Below are 25,406 nucleotides of genomic sequence, written 5' to 3' on the forward strand. Positions count from 1 at the left end.
GATTTCATAGCGCGTGTAAATGTTGCTGGGGCTGAACTCAGCCCAAATGGCATACGTAAATATTCGTAATGACCGGATTTTGTAGAAAAGGCGGTTTTGCGGGTATCGGCTGGATTCACATGTAACTGATGATATCCATTTGCTAAATCTAGGGTAGTAAAGTATTTGGATGACCCTAGGGATTCTAGTATTTCAAGTATATTTGGAAGTCCATAGGCTTCATTTTCCGTTACTTCATTAAGTTTACGGAAATCTACGCAAACTCGTAATTTCGGTTTCCCTGTCGCGTCTAAATTTTTCTTTTTGACTACTACGAGTGGAAAGTTAAAAGGTGATTTGGAATCGCGTATAATGTTATTTCGTTTCATTTCTTTAATTTGTTTTTCAATTTCTTCCTGGTAAGCCCAAGGTAAACGATATGGTCGTATATTAATTGGTTTAGTGCAACGCGGTGTATTAATTTCGTGTGTCACGACGTCGGTGGCACTCAAATAGTCCCCCGGTAAATAAAATAAGTCCGCGTAACTACAACATAATTCTAGAATGCGTTCGCGCTCTTCGTGATTTAAATTGTCCGTGTTAATTTCGTTTTTTAATATGGTTATGCGATTGTTAATTTTCGTGTCTACAAAAGAAGCTGTTAAAGCTGTTTCAAGGTATGGTTCCCACTCGATATGTTGAGTGGTTAACTCGTCAATGACAAAAGGTTCCTCTGAAATATTTATTATGTTACTTATAATTGTGTCACTATTGACTGGGCTAATGCTGTTAGCTATAATAACGTTTTCGTTCACGTCTTGTTTTTTAATAGTTATATTTTTATGCGTGATGTGCTCATCGTTTTTAATTAATAGTACGCAGTTGCTACGAGGCGGTAATATAATTTCCCTCGAACTGGTTTGTTCGGGTATGGTCAATAAATTTTGACTATAGTCCATAATGACCTTGTTTTGTTTCAAGAAGTTACGTCCTATAATACCTGATTCTGTTATTGGAAAGTCGCCAAAAACGACGTCGAATTTTATGAGAACGTCTACTGCGTTAATTTGCATCGTCGTCACTATAGTTCCTATTGTAAATATAGGTATTTCGTTTATACCTTTAATTGTGCGTTTTTCGTGTTCATTTACGACTACCTGCCCGTTGAGTGCAGAAATCTTAATAAGATTCATTTCTGCCCCGGAGTCAATTAATAATTTAATGTTATGCGGTTCGAAATTGTGAGACCCACATATTATGTGTTCCTCTTGAAAGTCCGCTACCACTCGTACGTGATTCTGATTAATTTCGGCTACGGTACGGCTGGTGCTAGGACCTTCACCGTCCTTACTACTTGTTTTTTTACTTTCGTTATACATGCGCTTCCTACAATCTTTAATGTTGTGGTTAGTTTTTTTACAGTACGCGCAAAATCGGACTTGACCCTGATATTCGCGTTTGACTATACTAGTTTTGTCATCGCGATTATTTATGGGATTTCTAAAAAATGTGTTGGACGAAGTACCGGTGTTACTGCGGCATTCATTTGCGTAATGTCCTAATTTACTACATTTATTGCATTTAATGTTTTTTTTATGGTTTGCATTGTTTTTTACATAATTTTTATCTGCGTTAAAACGACGGTTAATGTGTTGGAGGTCTTGTTCCTCCTCAATCGCGATAGTAATTGCTTTTTCGAGAGAATCTACGTCACGCGCCCTTAAAAATGACCTGATTGCTGGTTTTGCTCCGTTAACGAACGCAGTAAGTGCTCCTGTTTTATGGGATGCGGCTACCGCGGCGGCTGAGGCTGGCTCTAGTCCTAATGTTAACGCTCCTACCAATTCGTGATAGCATTTTTCGGTTCGTCCGGCGAAGCTACGTACGTCTTCGTCGGTACGTTGCCTAATGTTACTAAGTTGGGACTGTAAATAATTAATTGAATGTGGTGCCCCAAAAACGTTACGAAGGTGGTTTTTAAGCTCTGTCCAGTCTGTGAAGTTGCGGTAACGTGTAGCCTGATATGCGTCTCCCTTTAATTTAGCTAAAATATTTTGGAATACTACCGGTTTAATATTGTCATGGATATTGTCCATTACATAGTTACATTCTGTTATATATGAGGACAAATCTGCCTCAGTTCCCCCGTTAAAATTAGGTATGCCGCGCAAGGCGGTGTCTATTCCTAATGTTACACTCATTATGGTAGTATGTAAAGTTCGCGGGTTATATTTAACTACTTCCCAACACCTATTTGGACTCTCAGACATATACTAAATAATTTGCTTAAATAACAACTTACAATGTAGAATTCATTGCGATTTTTGTCTGGTCCTGTCTGCTCTGCGTGCTGGCGGCTCTGCTGGCTCGTCGTTGATGCTCCGCTTGGCTATGTTGAGTGTAGTTGGTGGCTTGGCTCGGTCGTTCCTTCCTTCCTAGGTTTCAGCAACGTAGTTGAACTCGAGGTCCGCTGATGTACTCGATTCTGGGTTGGATACCAAAATTCTTCCTTCAGGTGACCCCACACCTGACACCAAAAGACGTGTAGTGATCCCTCACTGCTCGCTTATATTTTGAGTTCGTCGACGTTGATGGTTAATGTAGGAGAGAAGGTTGGAGAGAGACAAGTTGTATAAGTTATTTATAGTACTTTATTGTTAAGACAAAATAATAATAATTAAACATTTATAAAGAAATTAGATAAATTTGAGGACAGAGCGAAAAGCATCTGCCCGAGAAGTTAGTGACTGCGTGGTGCAGACTCTGTACTAAATCCTAATTTGCTATAGACTCTATCTTATATTTATATAAAATCTATATGTATAAAAAAATGTACACGGTAGAGCCCAGGAGGTGGATATCTGAAAGGGAACCGGAGCTGGACGTTGTTATTGCAAAACAACCCGAATGTACGATTGGCACTCTTCTTTATTGGCACTTAAATTATTATAGGTTTGTTTTGCAGATATTTGATGTCGAAGTTTTAATTACGTCGTAAAACTCTAGGTACGTACATGTACGCGATTCTTGGAATCGAATAGTTGAAAGTTAATCTCCTTGTTGTTGTTGTCCTACCGCGGAAAGGTACTTAATATATTCGTAGAAACGCAGGTTTACTACATCGCGAACTGCTAAATTTTAAACTACATAGCGGTTCGTGATAAGCGGCCGACCCAGTTATGTCCTTTTACTAGCCTGAACAATATTTTAATTTGAACTAATATAAATATACATAGGTTCATAATATTACATTTTTAAAAAAATAACCAGTTCAAATTTGTTAAAATCAATCAGGTGATATCTAACCTAACTGTTAAGAAATTCTGTCGTCATTATTATAGTCTATAGAACTATGTGTTAATTATTAGTACAGCTTGTGTAAAAAATAATTATGAAACTATACATAACAATTACTGGTCCAATTTACCAATCATATAATTCTAGAATATTCTCCCGTGGAAAAACGTTTGTGCTAGGTACACACATTATTGGAATAATGCAGTGTGGGTGGTGATGCCCACTATCAACCGAATCTTAGGAATAACACTAAATAGTATTACTTCAAATGTAGTTTGTTGTCCTAGAATCACGAATTAACTTTAAATATTTAGTGATTTATTTTTGTATATTTAAGTATACGGTTTTTTTAATATATTTGTTAGTTATTATAGGTATAACTGTATAAGTGTATAACAAAAGGTACCTATGTTTAAATTAAAATGTTGTGTTTGATTTAGCATGGCCTAAAATGTAAAGTGGTATATCATTTAAAAACAATTGATTACAGTCGGTTTTAAAGTTTCCAAATGATAAATATAACGGTCGTAATGAATTTATTTCATATTTAAAGGATATGATCACGGTATATTTAAATAAAACATATTTTAATCTATTAAACATTAAGGCTGGTGCTGTTTTTAACTAGTTATATTTGTTATAGTAAAATAATCAGATCAACGCGTTTTTTAAATAGTATAAAAAAATATTAATTAATTATAAAAATAAACAAAATATATTACATAGATATCTCTTTTAATATTTTTACAATACAAATTAAAGTTTTGCTCCCATAATATAAGTGCAACGTAGTACAACCAAAATGTATCTAATCTAAGTACGAATACATAAATTGTTTTTCTTAAAATTACTTTCTTAAAAATATATAAAATCAAAATCAATATTGTTGCTCATCAATTTTTAATTTGATTTATTGCAATAATAATAATATGAATACATAATATGTCTATCTTATAATTATTTTCTTAAAAATATATTAAACTGAAGCGTTGATGGCAGTGGTGTGTTTACCTTAACTTCAACTACCGGTTTAAACGGGTTCTATATGTTAATATATACACATAGTAATTCGTGAAAAACGATCGTCGCAGTAAGGTTGTCGACGTTGATAGTATTATTGTATTTGAACTGATCCAAGGTCGACAACAAACATAATAATATAAGTATTATAGTATATTGTGTATATATTTCAAAATCAATTTTTTTTTATTCTACCTAAAATAAATATATTCTTTAGGTACCTACTTGTTATTTATGTATGTGAACTGGTCGCATGTCCCTAAACTCCGCCGCAAGTACCTTTTTTTAGTGTTAACTCTGGCAGAAAATAAAACAGGCAAAATAGGGTTCAGGTAAACTTTGCCAGTGAAGAAAATCAAGTAACAATATAAAATACATATAATAGGAATAAAGGTACCCATTATTTTTTTTTTTAAACCATAATTGTATTATAATAATAATTAGGTATGCGACACTATGCGTGTATGCCAAAAAATATATAAAACTTAAAAATAAAATTAATAAATGTCCGAACAAATCATACAAATTGTAATAACCAGTATTACGTTAAAAAAACATAATAGATAATTATAAATTGTAAAAATCACAAAATATGTAGGTATGTTATATTGTAATATGACATAAATTTATGTGATACAATTTGTTGATAGGTATTATATAACTATTAATTCCAATAAAAATCCAGTATTATAACTATCCATAGGCGCCCGCAGGGGGGGGCAAGGTGAGGATTGCCCCTCCTGGCTTTTTCAAAATAATTTTTGTAAATTGAATGTTTTAAGATAAATTACTACATACTATACAACAAATTTTAAGTGGTTATATGAATAATAGGTTACCATTAAAAAAACATTAGATTGGATTATATTTTGCAGTCGATTGGTAATTGTATTTTTAGATCAGGCCTTTCTATAGCTAAATAACTTTCTACATAATAGTCTCTATCATAAAATATCTACCTATCTAATTCTATCTATTATATAAAGTGATTACTGATTAGTAATTGTTTACCCATATAATATTTTATCATCGTGATCATAAGTCAGTCGTTATTTGTTAGTCGATGTGTTTTGTAAATCTATCGGTCCATCGAAAATATTTAACGGTTGTTCGAATTTGATATAAAATGGATTTGAGAAGGTACTTTAAAATACCTCGTTTAGAACTAGAACCCGACAATGCTAAAATAAACGAAAATGAATAATACTTTTACCTTTTACCTATAAGTATACTTATAATAAAATAAGTTGTAACATAATAAAATATATTTTGTATTCGAGTATAATAAAAAAGGTTATTATTTTAAAATACCTATTAAAATTAAAATATTTCTCCTCAAATCCAAACATTGCCCCCCCCCCTCCCCCCACTAAAAAAAATTTCTGCGGGTGCCTATCTATCGATCTCTAACACCATAATTTTTTTTCATTTTGAATTTTTGTGTTTATTTATTGTTTAGTATTACATAAGCAAGGCCTTAACACTAGTGGAGTTTTCATATACCCATCCAGATAAGAAAATAAAACTGGTGGAGTTTACATCAGACCTTTTTATTACGTTTTTATCCATCCGGCATTCTGGCAATGTTGATCCGTGGTATCCATGTCCAATCTGACAGTATTCGACGTAAAAGACTGAAAGTTGTACTTCCAATCCTCGTAGACTGCAGTTCTGTGACTGTTGACTGAGGGTCGATGCTCGTATTTGTTAATATTCCTATTATATTAAGCCAACGCAGTTTTTATCTAGGTACTTATTGGTACCACTAACATTATTCATCAGTGATCACTGATGTGTGCACCTCATCATGACTGATGAGTGTTATATTAAGTACCTTTTTTTTTTTTGTGTTATCGAGAACAGGGAGAGGGACTGGTTTTGGCATTGCTTCTCCCCCATTATATTAAGTACTTCCTACCTAATAAATGTTTTTAAAACAATTTTTAACTGATCCAAAACTGACTATAACGAGGAACTAAGCAAATTTAGTGATAGTAATAACAAAAAATTAATTAAGAAAAATTATTGATAATTATAGAATTTAAAAAAAATTTTAATCGATATGGAAAGGTATATGAATATATTAATATGGAATATTGAATTTATATTGAATAATCGAATCATAAAAAAGTACTATCCACACATATAATATCAAAACTGTAAATAAATATATACAATAGGTATAAGAAAGACTACCCAGACAGCAGAAGAATATTCTTGTAATGTTATAAGAACCTTAATTACAAAACAGTAACATTCAGTAAAATATTTCACCAATGTTATAATAATATTAGTCGATGTTTCTGTAACATAACTACAAAATTATTATTTTATAAAATGTAAAAAATAACTTTTGCTCGGAAAAATTCACATTTTAGAAAATAGTTCAATACCTATACCTATACCCATTCAAAAATATTACATTTTTTTGACTGACTTTAGCATTGATAATTTATCGAAATTTCTAAACAAATTTGTATTATACTACCTTATTACATCCTAGTTTTTAGTCATCACAATGTCATACCCACATACCTATATTATAATGGGCCTAGAATATTATGACGTTATAGACTCATAGCCAATAATGGAAAATTTAAAAATTCAGGAATTTTAGTAAATATTGCAAACACTATGTGCTGTAATTGACCGAAATTTTTTTGTTTATTTGTTTTTTTTTTGTACAATTCATACTTTTAGTTAATTATTTATAATGCTATATCTATTAATATAAAAATGAGATGTTGTTTAACAATCGTACAAATGTACAATGTACATGACAAATATAAAACATTTGTTTAATCATGTAGTGCTATTTTAGATTTACATGATAGTACACAATAGGTTTAATTTTCCATCTATTTAATCAATTGAGAATTAAATAAATTACCATACTTTTCATACGTTTCTTAAGATCTAACTTAAAATTAAATAATTGGCTTTATCTAGTATAGAAGTACAATAAAAATTAATTTAAAAAAAACAAGAATAAATAATTTACGTCTGATCAACAATCTTATATTCAAGCATTACACTCATATTTTCTATTTAGGTGTTATCAGTTAATTCCGATGAATGGAGTAAGTATATTTATAATTATTCTTCAGAAATTATTTTGCACAGCATGAATTTGAATTTCGTAAAATTGGCTAAAAATATTTGATGATTGTTGATGTTGTTGACTATGATGTTAATTAAATAAAATTCAACTTTCCTGTTTTAAATAAAACACGTGCCTTACTTAAATAATTTGTAAAGCAAAAAGTATGTGTTTTTAGTTGTTAGATATTATAAAATATAATTACATACGTTTTAAAATTAATAACTTGACTCTTGAATTATACAAATAATGTAACTGAATACACTTGTAGTTTTCGATTGCATTTACAAGATTTTTTGATTGCATAAATAATGTTTTGTTCATATTATATGGATTTTGTTTCTTTTTATTGGTCGAATCACAAGTAGGTTCAATATTATACTGTGAGCAACTCGGGGTTGAATGTGTTTCCAACTTTCCAAGAAACAAAACAATCAAAACATTTTTCTGTATGACAAATAAAAAATATAAAATTTTACTGATATAGGAATCCACTATTTTAATGTAAATATAGATCACTATAAAATCGATGTATAATATACTACAATGAAATTTCATAATCTACGAAGTTTCATGGACAGTAAAAACATTCATAATACAGAGAATTTCGTTGAGTATAATTAAATGAATTTGGTTTGGATCTCAAAAATATTTCTTTAAACAGAACATTTTGCCAAAATAGAAATTCGTTGTATAGATGGTTCGCTGTATAGGTACAGTTGGTAAAAACAATATGGCTCAACATTAATTTTAAAAAAAACCAACTTGTTAAATAAAATATAATAAGTAGGTATAGCGATGTACTAACGCTGTTCCAAATAGCCATTTATCGTTTAAGTATAAAATATGAAAACTTGAAAACTTCAATCTAACTGTGGTACAAATCAAAATATTCTTGAAAAACGAATGTGTAAGTTTTTTCTTGATATTTTATAATTAAATGTATACTTTACACACACTCAAATACATACATACATACATACATACATACATACATACATACGTGACACATTGTTGCTGTATGAATGATGACGTCAATATTAATACGATGGATTATAAACCCCTTTGTGTTTTCATTCAGACATTTATATTATACTGAACCTCGTAATCTACGTCCCGGGCCCCTCACTTCTACCACATGCTCCTCTTTGTTTTCACCCTAGAATTTTCAGCTGCCTAGCTCCAAGGGACCCGGTCTTCCCCACGTCAATCACGCGCGTGCCACCCTTATTATTAAATTTTTCCCAGGACTTATTTCGAGCGTTGTGCGCATGGCGAGGCATATGCCGTAGGGCGTAGAAGAGTAACTTGTAAAATATTGTAATATAATATATAAGTTGTGCTGGAGAGATGAAATAACTAATAAGTAATAAGTAATGTGCATTATACAACATTTCAAAAATATTCGTAAGTACATGAACAAAAATGTAAAACTATAATGTGTAATAGTTCCAAGTTGCGTGACGACTTATACCGGTCAAGATTCTTAAATATGGATAATATAATAATAGGTTGTTTTGTTTTTTTCAAGATTTGGACACACACATAATGCGTGACCCATAACTACTATTACTTAAATAATTGTATTCTTTTTACAATAATAATTGTAGTTTTCAAAATAAAGGAAAAAATAGCGAGTACATGTATGTCGTTCTGCTGTACAGTATGGTTCAAGTGGCCAGTGGGTCACTGTAATGGATGGTGTAAAATTTCAATTCGATCATATAAAATTATTGTATACGAAAAACAATTCTGAGCGAAGACGGTCTATCAGGACAATATTACCAAGTACCTAGATACAATTTATGATATTATCGTGATTAAAGTAATTAATTTAATTAGCCATTAGTAGGTATCTAATAGACCAGTAGGTAGGTTAAATTCATTCTTGCCAAAAAAATTACATATGCATTACAATAGACTAAAAATTGCATATATCCACGAATAATATTTTTAAATCACAACAAAATAATTAAAATCGTAATTCTTGGTTATGTTATTTTCATCCAAATCTGAACATAAAATAACTATTAAAAAAACTGCGTTTTTGTATTTTTTGGTTACAGAATAACTCATTTAAGTGGAATCTTGTTTTAAATTTTAAATTGTATACATTTTGCCGAAATTTTAACTTTAAATTCTTATAAAAAAAAATGTGCCTATGAATTTTTATTATTTTTTAACTAAAATTATAATAATATATAAGAAGCCTTGTAATAAATTTTAAAGTTTTTTGTCCCAACGAATAAAATTGTTTGACATATTTTATAGAAATAAAAACCAAAAATTGGAAATTGAGAATGTGCGTAAACAGCTCCAAACAAGTTAAGATATTTTAATGAATCTACGGTCAATTTGTTTAGAGTTACACCAAAAAACAAAATCGATTTTGTCAAAAACCGATTTTACGTAAAAATTCCTGTTAATGCTTTATTTTTTTCCCAGGCGCTTTTAAAAACTATTTTAAATTTTGACCTCTTGTTTGTCCCAACTATATTTACTTTCCCATCAAACAAGATACTGAAGTTGAAAATCGAAGCATTATTTTAATTACTCATCGTATATTTTTTTTTTTTTTTTATATCGTTTATTTAAATATACACAATCTATAAATGTTGTTTTTCAATAAGTGCATGTGATGGAGGTGAAATGGCTTGAGTGGCTGGAGATAAGAAGCCGCCCATTGGAGGCACTTAAGGTATCTCATCGTATATAAAATTAAAAATACAAAAATACACATCGTTGTAAAATCAATACAGAATTTAAAACATAATTTTAAAACCAATCAAATATAACGTACGTTTCTAATTGAAATTCAAATTCAAAATATTTTGTACTGATTTCGGAACAACAGATATTATTTTTATTCAGATAATTTATTATTTTTTATTTAATTATATTATGTGTATAGAGCATGTGGTTGTATAAATAAAACAATGATACCAATACGTATTAAGCTATATATATCGTATTATGACATTACTGTTAGTAACATAATATTATATTAATTTCACTTTTTATCAGCGTAGCTAAATAAACATGTACAGAAATAAATGACGTGTGGGTTAAAACGAGTCGATAATATGATAACGAGTTTTACGACCCTCGTTAGAAATATGATGTTGTTTGCTCTCCGGAAATTCGAGACCGAAGCGTGGAGTAGTGTACAAGCTGTGGGTGAAGTGTGTATATAATAGTAATAATAATATGCTAAGGTGTGTAGTTGGTGGCGAAGTGTTTGTCGTAGTGGTGGTCGGAGAGGAGGGTCGCTACAGATGTTTGTCAATACCACTCATCTGTCCCACCCGCCCAGCGCCCACCCCCACTACAACAACGAACGCTGAGTAATGTGTTCAATATTATAATTAACTTATGGCGGGGCGGTGTAGACTTGTAATACGCAGCGGATCAATTTTGTCATCGTCCTTAATATAATGAAATATTACCCGAGGTGCGACGTTGCCAAGAAAAAAGGACAAACTATACTGGCGCATTAACATTGTACGCTGGTTTTATTGTATTGGCTCCTTTTTTTAAACGTAATTTATCGGTGAGGTGATCTTTTTTATGAACACGTTGAAACCTTTGTACATTTTTACTTTATATAAATGGAACAGGACCGCACCCTCGCAATGTTATTAGTGTCACTGCGTATATTAATTGTGTACCTATACCAATTAAATAAACTATAACATGACGCAATGAATCGGCGTAGTGTTTTAACGTTTGTAATTTGTATCTCAATGATTATAAAAAAAAAAAACTTTTTACTTTATGTGGATCACAATAAACATTCACTCGATCGTCTAACGAATTTAAATGAGAATAGTTAGAGGTGTGAGAGAATTATTGTCTTCAATTATATCAGTAATATTAGTGTAATACTTTATACTAAAATTACTGTTAGGTACTAATTTCTTTTGAATAGGTAATAATAATAAATGTGGGTTTATTATTATGGTTGTAGCTAAAAATTATTTTCTGTAATAGGTTTCGTTAAATATTTTTGTTTTTATTATGATCATATAGATATATAATACATCTTGTTTTAAAGTGGCTTAACATAATATTATTTACTTGATATATTTATAACTTATATATTATTATTCAATATAACCAATATAACGTAATTTATTTTAAATTACTTCATAGGTCGGGATGGTGATTATAATAAATTATGTACCATATATAATTTATATTATAAAATATTTTTTTAGTGCTATTTAATATTATTTCATATTACTTAGTGCAATAGTAATCAAGAAAGGGATTCACGCAAAATTAAAAAAAAATTATAGGAACTTTTAAAAAAGCCTCAATCGATGAGGACTTGAAATGTAATCATAGTAATTTGTAGTAATTGTGTAAGTATAAGAATAAGATTAAATTGGTATCAAGCTAAAATAGGTATAACAAAAAAATTATATTATAATGAGACATTTTATATTTGTATATTATTTATATGATAGATCTGAAGGAGGTATCATGATATTCTCGTTGTCATATGATTGCATAATTACAGCTTACAGGATGATTTTTTTTTATAAATCAGGCATTATGGTAGGTACTGTACTTATTTATAATTTAATTTATGTTTTTTATAATTTCAATTTTATCATTTGAATAAGTCCTCTAAATTTAAAAAAAAGTTAATTTTTTACCATGTTACCATATTACCTAGTGCAGTATAAATAAAAATCACTCTGTATAATAATAGTACTATTAGTTTTATTCTAAACAAAGTTTATATATTTGTTTGTTAATCATAATAAATTATAATAGGTGTACCTGATGGTTATTGACGGAGCTCTTCTACCACTGTGTAAATGTTCAGTTCAATATTCTAACCATCATATTGTATTCGAAAAAAATTAAGTATGCTATGTACATACAATAGATGAGGACTTTAAACGACCAAACGAGGTCTGTAAGGGGTCATGAACCGTGATCAAATGAATGAAGCGACGAGCTGCTCGGTCACCCCATTACCAAAAGCAAAGTTTGGTGAGTTTTTGCAGCTGCAACAGCCTAAAACTACACGGTTGCTATGGTAACCGCCAGGGAGTAAAATCAATAATGCTAGTTTTATCTGTAAAATATAATCTTGCCAATGCTTAGAAAAAAGAAAATATCACCTGAAGCAGTCATAAGGATAATATAAGAATATTCAGAATGGCATGGATAGTAGGTACAGTAGGTAGTGTTGGGTAGTAACGTAACGCAAATTACTTTTGCAGTAACGCTGTAGTAATTTCATTATATATTTTAATTTAATTGTTTACAATTATACAACTGTAACGAAATTACTTTTTAAAACGTTTATTAAAATTAAAATTAAGCAAAGTTATGAATGTAGAACGTATGACAAAAACTAGGGGCTAAGATATTTGAGAGAAATTAAAATCAATACAATTTATTTACGATTCTGATAGTTTTTATAATAAATAATAATCAATAATATTATTAAAGTTCCCAGGAATTAATACTTTTACATTTTGTTCATATATAACATTAAGTCATTAACAAATAATAATGTACCTGCTACTTATTATTCGATATAGACTGATTTTATAGTTAATTTTAGAGTCTGAGCGAAGCGATGAATGTATTGATTTTACAATGATGTGTGTTTTTATTTTATTTTTTTTTACTTTTTTTTGTGTCCGTCAACAAATTTTAGGACAGTAAAAGAGCTTGGATTTTCTTCAACAGTAACTTTTCTGATAGGAAAGTGAATCTAGTTGGTATTTAAGAGGGTCAAAAGTAAAAATTTCTCAGTAATGTGAAAAACAAAAGAAAAATTAAAGGAAAACGGGAATTTTAACGCAAAATATGTTTTTGAGAAAATCGATTTTGGTTTTTGGTGCAACTCTAAAACAAATGACCGTAGATACATGAAATTTTGACTGAATGTTTATATAAGCATTTTCTATACACCATAACATTTTTCAAATATTTTGACTTATTTTGAGCTGTTTACGGACATTTTCAGTTTCCATTTTTTTTAGTTTTTTTTCTATAAATATCAATAAAACTTTATCTGTTGGGTAAAAATGCTTGGAAATTTAATAGAAGGCTCCTAGGTTATTGTTTCAAATACAGCTGAAAAATATTAAAAATCCTTAGTCACAGTTTTTATTTATAAGCATTTAAAGTTCAAATCTTGAAAAAATACGGAAAAATCACGAAAATTAGCAAACTATTTTGAGTTGAGAATTCATAAAATTTTTCTTTTTAAATCTAAGATTTGAAAATATAATACAAGATTATTCATCAGTTTGTCTACCTTTATTAAAAAAAAAAGTCAAGTGGCATTCAGGGATTGCCGCGATAAAGCTATTGCATATTAAATAAATAAGAAGTTGATATAATTTAAAATTTTTTTATTATTATTCTAGTTATACAGAAGTTTGTATCATAGAAACTATAGGCCTATGATAACTAAAATATGAAACATAAGTTTGAGATTTAATATTCTCCAAATATCTGGAAAATACGGCGTCGATGGTGGTCCCATATTTTGTAGTAGATTCTTGTGGATCATTATTTATACGTAAATTTAATTTTTCTAAGAGAAACGTTGTTAGTCTCTCTGATTTTTTATCAGCGAAGTTGATGTTGAAATCGCCAGCCAAGATAAGTGGAAATTTATGGGAATTTCCACCAAGTATTTTTGACCCTTCTACAGTGTACTCCAGTAAAGTGCGATGAATAAAATATTCTACCTCGTCCAATTTTGGATTTGGAGTAATGTAAATGACTACAATGACTATTTCTAGGCCATTTTGCAGTTTGCATAAGCACGCACAAATATCTCCAACATTTGAGCGTCTAACATTTACATCTACAACATTTGCCACATTTATATCAATATTCGGAGTCATAATATTGGTAGTATCATTATTATTATTTTGGTAAATGGCTACCCCACCTTTTGAAACAGTATCTCAATTCAGTATTTATCTTTTATATTATTATATTATATTATAACACTACCCTGGCGTGCACACTGCACGCGTTGTATATAGCAACTATATATCGTCGCTGAAACTGCAACACCGCATATCTCAAAATTTGACAAATGAGTTTGTTTTGTTGGTAGATAAGTGAATAATAATAAAAATAATAATAATAAAAAAAAAACGATAACGCAGCATGTCTCATACACTGTGTAATTTTATCATATCCACTATCCAGATATAAATATATAAATGTATATTATATAATATAAACCGTATAATTATTAATTATAGGTACATTATTATTCCTTGAAAATATATCTGCAAACAATAGCCGCCGACAGCCGACCTTCGATCGCAGATAGCATTGTATGACAATACGGGTCGCCGCTCGGAAGACAGGAGGGGGATTACGGGATTCCGCAGGTAGTGGTCACGCTTTTTCGTTACGAAAAATTTTTTTTCAGTCACCACACCAGGCCTGCGATAAAAGCTATGCAATAGCTTAAAAACGTCTACATGAAAGTCAAATTAAATTTTTATGAGCGTTTGAAATTCATATTTTTACAACATTTGATATTCACTCGATCTCATGTAACGATTTTCTTATTTTGTTGTAATTAAAAAACGTATTACTGTAGATACTTGAAAATTTCACTGAATGTTTGTATTATTAATTTTGAAAATAATTTAACTCTTTTTGAGCTATTTACGGACATTGTCAGTTTTCAATTTTTTAAGCTATTGCATAGCTTTTATCGCAGGTCTGGTGTAGTGACTGAAAAAAAATTTTTCGTAACGAAAAAGCGTGACCACTACCTGCGGAATCCCGTAATCCCCCTCTCTGTCTACCGCGCGGTGAACCTTATTGTCATACCGTGCTATCTGCGGTCGAAAGTCCGCTGTCAGCGGCTATTGTTTGCAGATATATTTGCAAGGTATAATAATGTACCTATAATTATACGGTTCATATATAATATACATTTATATATTTATGTCTGGATATGATAAAAATAAACAGTGTATGAGACATGCTGCGTTATCTTTTTTTTTATTTATTTATTATTTTTATTATTATTCACTTATCTACCAACAAAACAAACTCATTTTGTCAAATTTTGAGATATTCGGTGTTGCAATTTCAGCGACGATATACAGTTGCTATATACAACGCGTGCAGGGTAATGCTCAAAGTGTTGTTATAATATAATATAATATAATATAAAAAAAATGGAAAGTGAAGGAAGTGCATCTGGTGAAGAAATAGTGCAAGAAAATGTGTGCGTATTTTATAAAAATACATATATACCTAACCTACACATGGGTGTCCCACAGAGATCTGACATTCTGACAAATGAAATAACTTTTGTTCTAATCAATATTTTTAAAAAATTTCTTTTGAATATAATTCATAGACACTTGCGCTACATTTTTAGAATACATTTTTTATTTTATTTTATTTTTTATTTTTTAATACTGAAAATAAAAAACTTAAAATTGATAAAAAAATTTTTCGAAATATTCAATATATAGCCAATTTGTAAATCTGATTTTTAGAAAAATTTATATGGTAAAAACACTTATTAAGTAAAAGTAAAATGGCTGATTTTTTACAATTGTTTTAAATATCAATATTTTCGTTAAGTAAATTACGATCTAGTTTATGTTAGAAATCTTGTAATTTCAAATAATAATAAAGTTTTTTAAAAATATTTTATAAGAACATTTTTAAATAAGTGTGTCGCCGCCGCGACAATAGCAATGTACCCACCGACCGACCACACACAGTTATTATTAAGATTATTAATTATTATGTAATATGTAGATTAGACCGCAACCAGGTACTGTCCAGCAAGGGCGAGGCGCGGTGCGGCAGTGAGTTCTGTTCGTTCGTTCGTTGCACACAGTCAACGCAATAATTGTACGTGGGCACACATCGCCGGCATTTTATTAGATACATTTTTGGCTCGAATAGCCAATAATATTATTATACTCTTTGTAGGCGCGAATCGCCGTCAGTGTCTTTTATTATTATTTTAATAATTCATTGTGTATATAGGCGCGAATCGCCACAAATATTATATTGTTAGCATCGGCTCTAATAGCCGTTTGCATATTTTATTATTTTGTTGACATATACCGCAACGCTAATCGTCGGGTTATTTCAAACAGTATTATATTATAACATTGTCACAAGTGCGATCGTAATTTAAATCATATTTTGAATTATCATATTATAACTTTACTGTACTTAGTTATTGCTATTTAAATTATTGTCTGGCTTGAATAGCCAGTGAATTTATATTATTATTGTTGTGTATCTATTATAAAACTATTATACAGGCAAAGGTAGCAGCTGGCCAGCCGTGCACCGACAAATTGTAAGTTTTTTTTAACAATTTATTTATTATGTTATATTGCATTGCCGAGCCAGTGGGACAAATTTATACTTTTACGAGTAACAGCTCAAATAGCGGCTTATATTATTTTATCGGTTAGGCCAAAAGGGCCATATATTTACACTGTGTATTATTTAAACAATTATTATACTATCGCAATTTGCTACCATTATAATTTTAGTTTTCATTTATTTGAGTTAGGTACCCGTCCAATATTATTTAAGCACACACATCACATTATACACACATTTACACACCCACCCACACACTAGCACTCTCTGGTCTTGCTCGGCGACCCCGTCCACTTCCTTTGAGTCGCTACACACACATACACATCTATACACAGGTCGGTCGGTGTGTGAGTACAGCGCGCGAAGTAATTAGCGATCGGCCCGTACGGGCTAACTATTGTTCCGTCCCCGTCGCAATCAAAGTGCATGTTAAAATCTATTTATTTTTTTATTGTATTTATTTTAATAATATGTGATGTATAAACTATAAATTACTATAATTTACCTAACGAAAATATTGTTTCATTCTTATCGCAGTCAAGAAAAAAAGAAAAAAAAGAAAACGTGAGAATCAAAATGCATATCGTCAGCGTCAAAAAGTTTTGAAGAAAAATGAAAAAAAATATCCAAAATCAAATGTCGATCGTCAAAGAGAATTCCGTCAACGTAATGTAAAAGAAATTGCCCAAAAAAAATTGGATGATTTACAAATGTAATTAAATTTCGTATTTTAAAAATCGAAATTGTAATTATATGCCTCAATATTATTATTTTATTACTATATTATGATTTCTTCATTTTGTTTTGCAGAAAAGGACAGAAATTGGACAGTCATAAAGACCAAGAGAATGTCGTGCAATACAGTGCTATCGAAAATGTAGAAAATGTACACAAGAATCTACTACAAAATATGGGACCACCATCGACGCCGTATTTTCCAGATATTTGGAGAATATTAAATCTCAAACTTATGTTTCATATTTTAGTTATCATAGGCCTATAGTTTCTATGATACAAATTCCTGAATAACTAGAATAATAAAAAATTCAAAATTATATCAACTTCTTATTTATTTAATATGCAATAGCTTTATCAGGCAGTCCCCGAATGCCACTTGTCTTTAGGTTTAGTTTTTTTTCTATTAATATCAATAAAATTGTATTTGTAGGGTAAAAAACTGTGAAAATTTAATATAAAACTCCTGATATATCGTTCTAATGGCAATTGAAAAATATTAAAAATACATAGGCATAATTTTTTTTTATAAGTATTTAAAGTTCAAATTTTGACAAAATGTATCAAATTTATAATTTAATAATTATTTTTGAGTTAAAAATTTATAAAATGTTCAACTTTTATAGCTAAGGATTGAAAACTGAAAACAAGGCTCCACGTAAATAGGTTATATATAAATTACTTTATTTACAATAATATCATCAAATATACTTGGTAATATCATAGGCTGACTGACCGTTTTCGCTCAGAATCGTTTTTCTTATACAATGATATTATATCATTGAATTCAAATGTAATACCATCCATTACAGTGACCCACTTGTAACCTACTGTACAACAGAGCGACATCCACATGCCCACCTTTTTTAATTTTTAATCGTTGATTAATAAAAATAAAAATTGTGTATGAATAGTTTTGCTAGCACCAATCTTTATATTTGTTTTAGTAGATAGTACTATAGTCTATATTATCTTTAATCGTGGTATAAGGCCTGTGCTGTAAGCACTTTCGTGGCCGCTTCTTGAATCTTGCCTATACATTATCATACGTCGTCACGAAACCATACCACAGAATAATTTATTCTGTGACCATACTATCTTTAATCGTGGTTGTCAAGGTGGATATAATATTATAGCGTCTAGGCCCCGTAACAGCTTATCACTTTCAATCGACAATTATGATAATAATGATGTTGATGCATGGTTCCAGGATAAAACAGTGAAAACATTTATTTCAGGTAATTTTATGTACGATAAACTAAGCTAATATGAATCTCGAATTGAGATGTACCAATCCCAGAATATATTCAGAATTCAGATGTTTCAAGTAACCGTCATCATACTACTTTTAGGGAATAATGAAATAAATCGTTTTCAATTGTGAAACATGTTCTAAAAGGTGTCCAGCAGGGCGATTCTGTATCATTATCATAAAGTCGACTATTATACAGTCGACTAGAAATATAGTCGTTCATTTTATGAAGTGACTATCAAAATGTGATTCTGTAAATTTAGTTTTAAGTCGTCTGAGTTATTCAAGGACTTTTACTGTGCTTTAATCCTTGCAATTATTTCCCACTTAATTGGATCATACAGATTAGCATATTATTATAATATACGATGAAACTACTCGTTGAATATAAGAAGTCCGAAAAATAGTTATACATTTACATTTGGTTAGATCTTGAACGCGAATTTATTATCGTATCAAATATTAATGCAGTGAAACCTCTGAATAGCGGACACTCTTGGTCACCAACATTTTGTCCGTTATTCGGAGGTGTCCGTTATTCAGAGGAGATACATTTTTGAAATGTATTTGTATAATAATGTACTATGTATGTACATATATGTAATGTTTTTACTTATTATTTATTGTAAGTTATTACATTTTTATATTTTTACAAATTATATATTATTATTTAAAGTATATTTTTACAATCAAAATCAAAAATTATTATTTATTATTTATTATTACATTTTTATATTTTTACAAATTACATATTATTATTTATAGTATATTTTTACAATTAAAATTAAAATTATACAAAATTTTCTGCGAGTGCACGAATTCCTACGTTTCCGTTGTTTTTACGGTAATCTAAAATGTCAATTTTTTCGCGAAGCGACAACCGCTTTCGTTTTAACGTAGTCATCGCGTCGAAAACCGTCACTAACTGACATACTTTTGTCATAACACATAATCGCTTCACCGATAACCGAATTTGTCATAATCGTATCGTCACATAACGAGTTTGTTATCGTAATTATGTTACATTATTACAAGAGTGCATACGAATGTGAATACGTATTACAGATAGGCATATTACAGATTCTATTTTCAAATAATGATTAGGGATTTATACCATTGTTTTAAAAATTCTTTAATAAAATAATGTCTGTTATTCGGAGAGTCCGCTATTCGGAGGTTTTCCGATTGAAAAGTAGTGAAAATGTCCCCGTTCCCCAAAAAACGTCCGCTATTGGGAGGTGTTCGTTAGTGGAGGTTTCACTGTATAATATTGTTGTTATTATTATGTCAACGTAGACGTAGTCATCGGTGCTCACTGGCAGCACAGCTGATAATCAACAGACGCTTTGTAGTGTTTTATTTTGTGTTTTTTTTAATATTTACGATCAATATTATTATCAATGTTAGTGTTATATGTTAGCTGACATCTGAAATATATTGAACTATATAATAACTATAAGGGACGGGTACAGTTTCCCCGATTTTGATAACAATTGATAACAGTGAACTTGATAAGAAAAAAAAAATAATGCTTATGCCAACCTACAAAAGTTAGAAAAAATCCCAATTCCCGCGGCGTTGACCAGCGAATAAATCAAAAATAAAAAAATCTGTTTCATATGATTGAAAAAATGTATAGCGAGAAATTTTGCCTTCTATAAAATAAAACCCTGTTTAGTTAGCTTTTAATCGGTGAAGTTAGGTTTTTATCATTTATTGATCAATGATCATTAATCATAATATATAATATTCATATTTTAAATTTAAATTTTAATACATTTAACTTTATACTTTATACTTTATACCAATACTTTAATCTCTATTCTATGCTTTATACTTCACACTTTCACAGTAGGTACATACTCACGATTACTAGTAATATTATTTAAATTTTTGGAGTTAAATGCAGCTTTAATATTAGTGAAAGTATACTTACTGTGCTATAAGAAATAAATTTAATATATAATAATATGTTAAAATATGTGCCAAACAAACCTAACTAAATTTATTGAAAAGGTATGAATGTATGATGCCTATAATTATTCTCAGATTTAAATACTACTTTGGATATTATTGTAGTAAATTTTTAGTAGATATTCATAAAATAAATTTAATTTGATTATTTTTAACTTTACAATTCCACAATTTCATATTGGCGCAAGAAACTAATCTATTTATTTATATAATATTTAGAAACAAAAATAAAAATTGATATTTGTTGTTACGTATTAGTTATTACTTATATCTATATGTTTATAGTTTTTTAAATACTTTGTAAACATAATTATTTTTTGGGACAAGTATTTCAGTAGGTAATAGGTATATTCAATGATTATTATTAACACTTCTGTTTTTATTGAAGATAAACTAAACTTGTAATAGGTATTATGCAACTAAATGGCAGATCGCTACATGCAATAGGCAGTTTCTTCACAGTTTTATTAAATCTTCATTCTAATTATATTTATGTACATATTCTTACTGTATTAAATATATGATTAAACATATTAGGCCACTGAATCATTCAATTTTATTTCTGTTTCAGCCTGGATTGTAGTACAAAATCGACAGTATTATTTCAACAAGATATTTTTCTTTACATTATTAAAATGATTTAAATGGCAATGAATGTTTTTAATTTTGGTTTTTTTTTGTACTAATAAAATAAAATAAGTACTTTAAATTTATTTTAATTCCTAACCTTTCAAATTATTCATAGTTTTTAGTTGTTTATGGTTTAATTTTGTTGTGTGACAATTTCTTGTTTTTAAAATGTATTAACTGTATCAATCTATTCAGTATTTATAATTTATTGGTATATTTAGAAAAAATAAATTTAAGTTTAATGCAATTTGCAATAATTAGGTGTTATAACATAAAGAAAGATAAGTGTATAAAATATTTAACCCTATAATTTCGATACCTTTATTGGATTTAAACATGTACTCCAGACTATACTATTTAAACACACTTCCACGTTTGGTGACTATCAACAGACCAAACAGACTACTTTATTCACTCAAATAAATATACAATTAATAGAAGGTACTACATAGGGATTTTCTAGTACATAATAAAATTGGTATTCTTTTCTCCTTATAAAGATAATGCTGTATAACACATAAACAATATAGTCCATATTAAGGGACAATGTATAAAAGTACCTATATTATGTGAGCAAACATAAATTTACTGCCACTTTTTCAGTAATATTTGTGTTTGTAAGAAATATGGACAATGGCTGACCCCTGTTAATTCATTTTTTATTGTTAACTTCATTCCAACACAATGATGAGTAAATATATATTTATATAATTATGATATTTTGACAAATTACAATAATACTATGAAATATTTATTATTTATCAAACTTAATATTATATTACTTTTTTATATTAAAAAATATTATTGACTTTTGTTACCCTTCAATGTTATACCTGTAGCTAAATGCATGTCTGCATTCTCCTTTTGCATCATCATTGATGTACCTGTTCTATGCATAGTTAGTTTATAGGTGTATGGTTTAAAGTATAGATGAATTTAAATTTGAAAGCAATGATGAATTAATAATTGTTAAAATATAAGTTAAGTCTCTAGGTAGCACAGTTATTTTTGGAGTTGCAACTAAATAGTAAATAATTAAAATCAATTTCAAACAAGTTAAACAAATTATTTACTATTTTTTGGCAGTTTATCCCAAATTTTGGAAAAACTATTGAAAATTTCGGAAAATGACCTCTAGAGAACCTAACCAACCTCAAATAAGCTCAAATTATTCAATCGAAGATTCAGTTTTTATAAATGCACTGTGCCTTAGTAGGTACTTTGAAACTTGAAAATTGAAATTACTTTTCTAATTGTTATCTAGTGACGTGTATTTTATTTTCCTTGTACTGTTACCTAGGGTGGTTTTAAAAATTAAGTACCTATTATCTTTTTTTTTTATTATTTTATATTACATCATATTTTGTTTATAAATATTTTTTAAAAACACTTTTACTGTTACCTAAGTGGTAACTAAAAACATTTACTACATTTTTCGTAATCTTAGTACTATACTTGATAAAATACAATTGAGAATAATTTATATTTCACTGGTTCAATGAATTATTACTTATGGTATTGAGGGTTTGCTTATGATGTTCACTTAACATAACTAAAAGTAACTATAAATTAATTAATTTAATTTCTATTAAAAATACTAAACTGTGCAAGTATTCTGATATTATGTGTATAATTTTGAAAAGCTATTTAAATAATGTTTATTATTACTTGTATTTAAACATAAAAATATTGTTAATACTAGATTTAGAAAAATGTAAATATAAATATCATTTAAAATATGCCTAGATGTTGTAAATCTTTTGGTCTCAAAAACTTGTTAAATAGGAAATACTGATATTATTAAAGAAATGACTTATATTGAATATATAATATATAATAAGAATTTGAAAAACATATTAAAAAATTTAAATCCTTCAGTAAAAGTCCTCAATTGTTAATGGGGTAAATGTTGTGATCGAAATTTGAATTTTCAAAAAAAAAAAAATGGCGGGAAATTTTGTTTTGCCAATTTCTCAAACTTAAATACGAGACGCACCTTTTTTTATAACAGAAATTTGATCTAGAGGTATCACTGCATTGAACCTCGGAGATTTCAAGACGATACGATCGATATAGAAGTTTTTAGGTTTTCTTGATATATTACGATTTTGAAAAAACCAAATCCTTCAATAAAAGTCCTATCTTTATGAAACCTTCAAGGTTCGAAGCAGAAACGATCTTAGACCAGTTTCCAGTTTTTAAAAGATTATTAACTCAATTATTAAGGGAGTAAATTACGTGTTCAAAATTTGAATTATTCAAAAATGAAATTGGCGGGAAATTTTCTTTTGTTAATTTTTCAAACTTAAGGTCGGTACGCGACTTTTTTGAGAATAGAAATTTGATCTCGAGGGTTGACTGCTTTGATCCTTGAAGGTTTCATAACGATAGCACTTATATTGAATGATTTAGGTTTTCAATAAAATAAGAATTTGAAAAACCTATCTAAAAACCTAAATCCTTCAACAAAAGTCCTATCTTAATGAAACCTTCAAGGATCAAAGCAGAAACGTCTCTAGACCAGTTACCAGTTTTTAAAAGTTTATTAACTCTACTATTAAGGGGTAAATGTTGTGATCAAAATTTGAATTTTTTTTAAAAAAAAATTAGCGGGAAATTTAGTTTTACCAATTTCTCAAACTTAAATACGAGACGCGGCTTTTTCGAGAACAGAAATTTGATCTAGAGGTGTCACTGCATTGAACCTCAAAGATTTCAAAACGATACGACCCATATTAAAGGACCTAATTTTTGAAAATGTACATCCAATTTTGTGTTGTTACTTGTTAGCTCAAATATTATATTAGAGTTAATTGACCTATTATTTTATAGGTTTTAATATTTTATTCTTATATGCCTATCGATTTACATTGATAAATAATGAGCAACATGCCTACTAGAATAAGTGTGACAAAAAAGTTCAAAACAATTATTACTTAAAACGTCATACATACGTATACTATAAGGAAATGTCTGGTTATACGAATAATCACATATTGCGTTTTTCAACTTTTTGCTACTCCAATTACGGGTGAAATAATGGTCGCACGTACTTCAACCATAGAGCCTTTTTAAATCCTCGTACACCAAAAGACAGGAATCTCGATTTTGAATGAATTCAAACATTTTGAAATTTGATTTTGATGATATCTCGCTGTTATATTATAGTTCAATGGCTGAAATATGCATACGGTCATTTTTTTAACTATTGTAAAATGTACAGTGATGACAACGTTAAAAAATAAAATGAATTGATTTTTTCAATAAAACCATGTTATCATTTTATCAATTTATAATATTATTATTATTATAATACAATTATACAAGACTGTTAAGACTTCAACTTAGTACATACTCATTCTAAAAGTTTTTTACAAAGCTATTATAAGTATATATAGATATATGTTTTATATAAAATAGATGTGGCGAAAAGCTTGTGCTCGAAAAAAAAATTCAATGAACTGAATGAACTTGGTAACTTCAAAACTGCAGACCAGTAGAAAAAAGTAGGCAAACATAACTATTTTATTCACAAACGTATTATAAATTATATTGCTGGACGTACAAATTGTTGGCATAATAACAAGTGTTGACTGTTTGTTGATACAAAGCTATTGTAGTTAATATAGATATATGTTTTATATAATATAGATGTGGCGAAAAAAAAATTCAGATTTAAAAAAGTACCTTGGTCAGACTGGAAATAAAACTACTAGAATGCCTCCAGAATCAAGTGAAAGGGAGAAATTAATAATTTCTGGTAAAGGAACGTCAGAAGGTATCGGTGTAGCTGAAGCTGGATTTGGGCAGGCTACATTCAACCCAAATATCGATGACTACCAATTTGAATGTATCGGACTTGAGATAAAAAAAAATTTATTGTTAATTAATTATAAACAATTTTTAGTTAAATATGAATTATTAAATGCCAAAAATATTTTGCAGGATCACAACAAATTAATATATACTGTAACTGAAGTAGAGGATTTAAGTGAAACTATTATTAATGCAGAAGAGGTATTTTATTTCTACAAAATGTACCCAAGTTAG

The 25,406-nt window shown here is 29.2% G+C and overlaps 1 long non-coding RNA gene across 1 annotated transcript; it reads left to right on the top strand.

The window, feature by feature from the left end:
* Positions 1 to 16,371: 16,371 nt before the first annotated feature.
* On the top strand, positions 16,372 to 17,781 carry LOC132937993 (uncharacterized). Its single transcript, XR_009663863.1, has 3 exons — positions 16,372 to 16,736; positions 17,303 to 17,477; positions 17,576 to 17,781. It is a non-coding gene; the product is annotated as an uncharacterized LOC132937993 (long non-coding RNA).
* Positions 17,782 to 25,406: the final 7,625 nt, after the last annotated feature.

This window comes from Metopolophium dirhodum, chromosome 2, assembly GCF_019925205.1.
Source record: "Metopolophium dirhodum isolate CAU chromosome 2, ASM1992520v1, whole genome shotgun sequence".
Lineage (NCBI taxonomy): Eukaryota > Metazoa > Arthropoda > Insecta > Hemiptera > Aphididae > Metopolophium > Metopolophium dirhodum.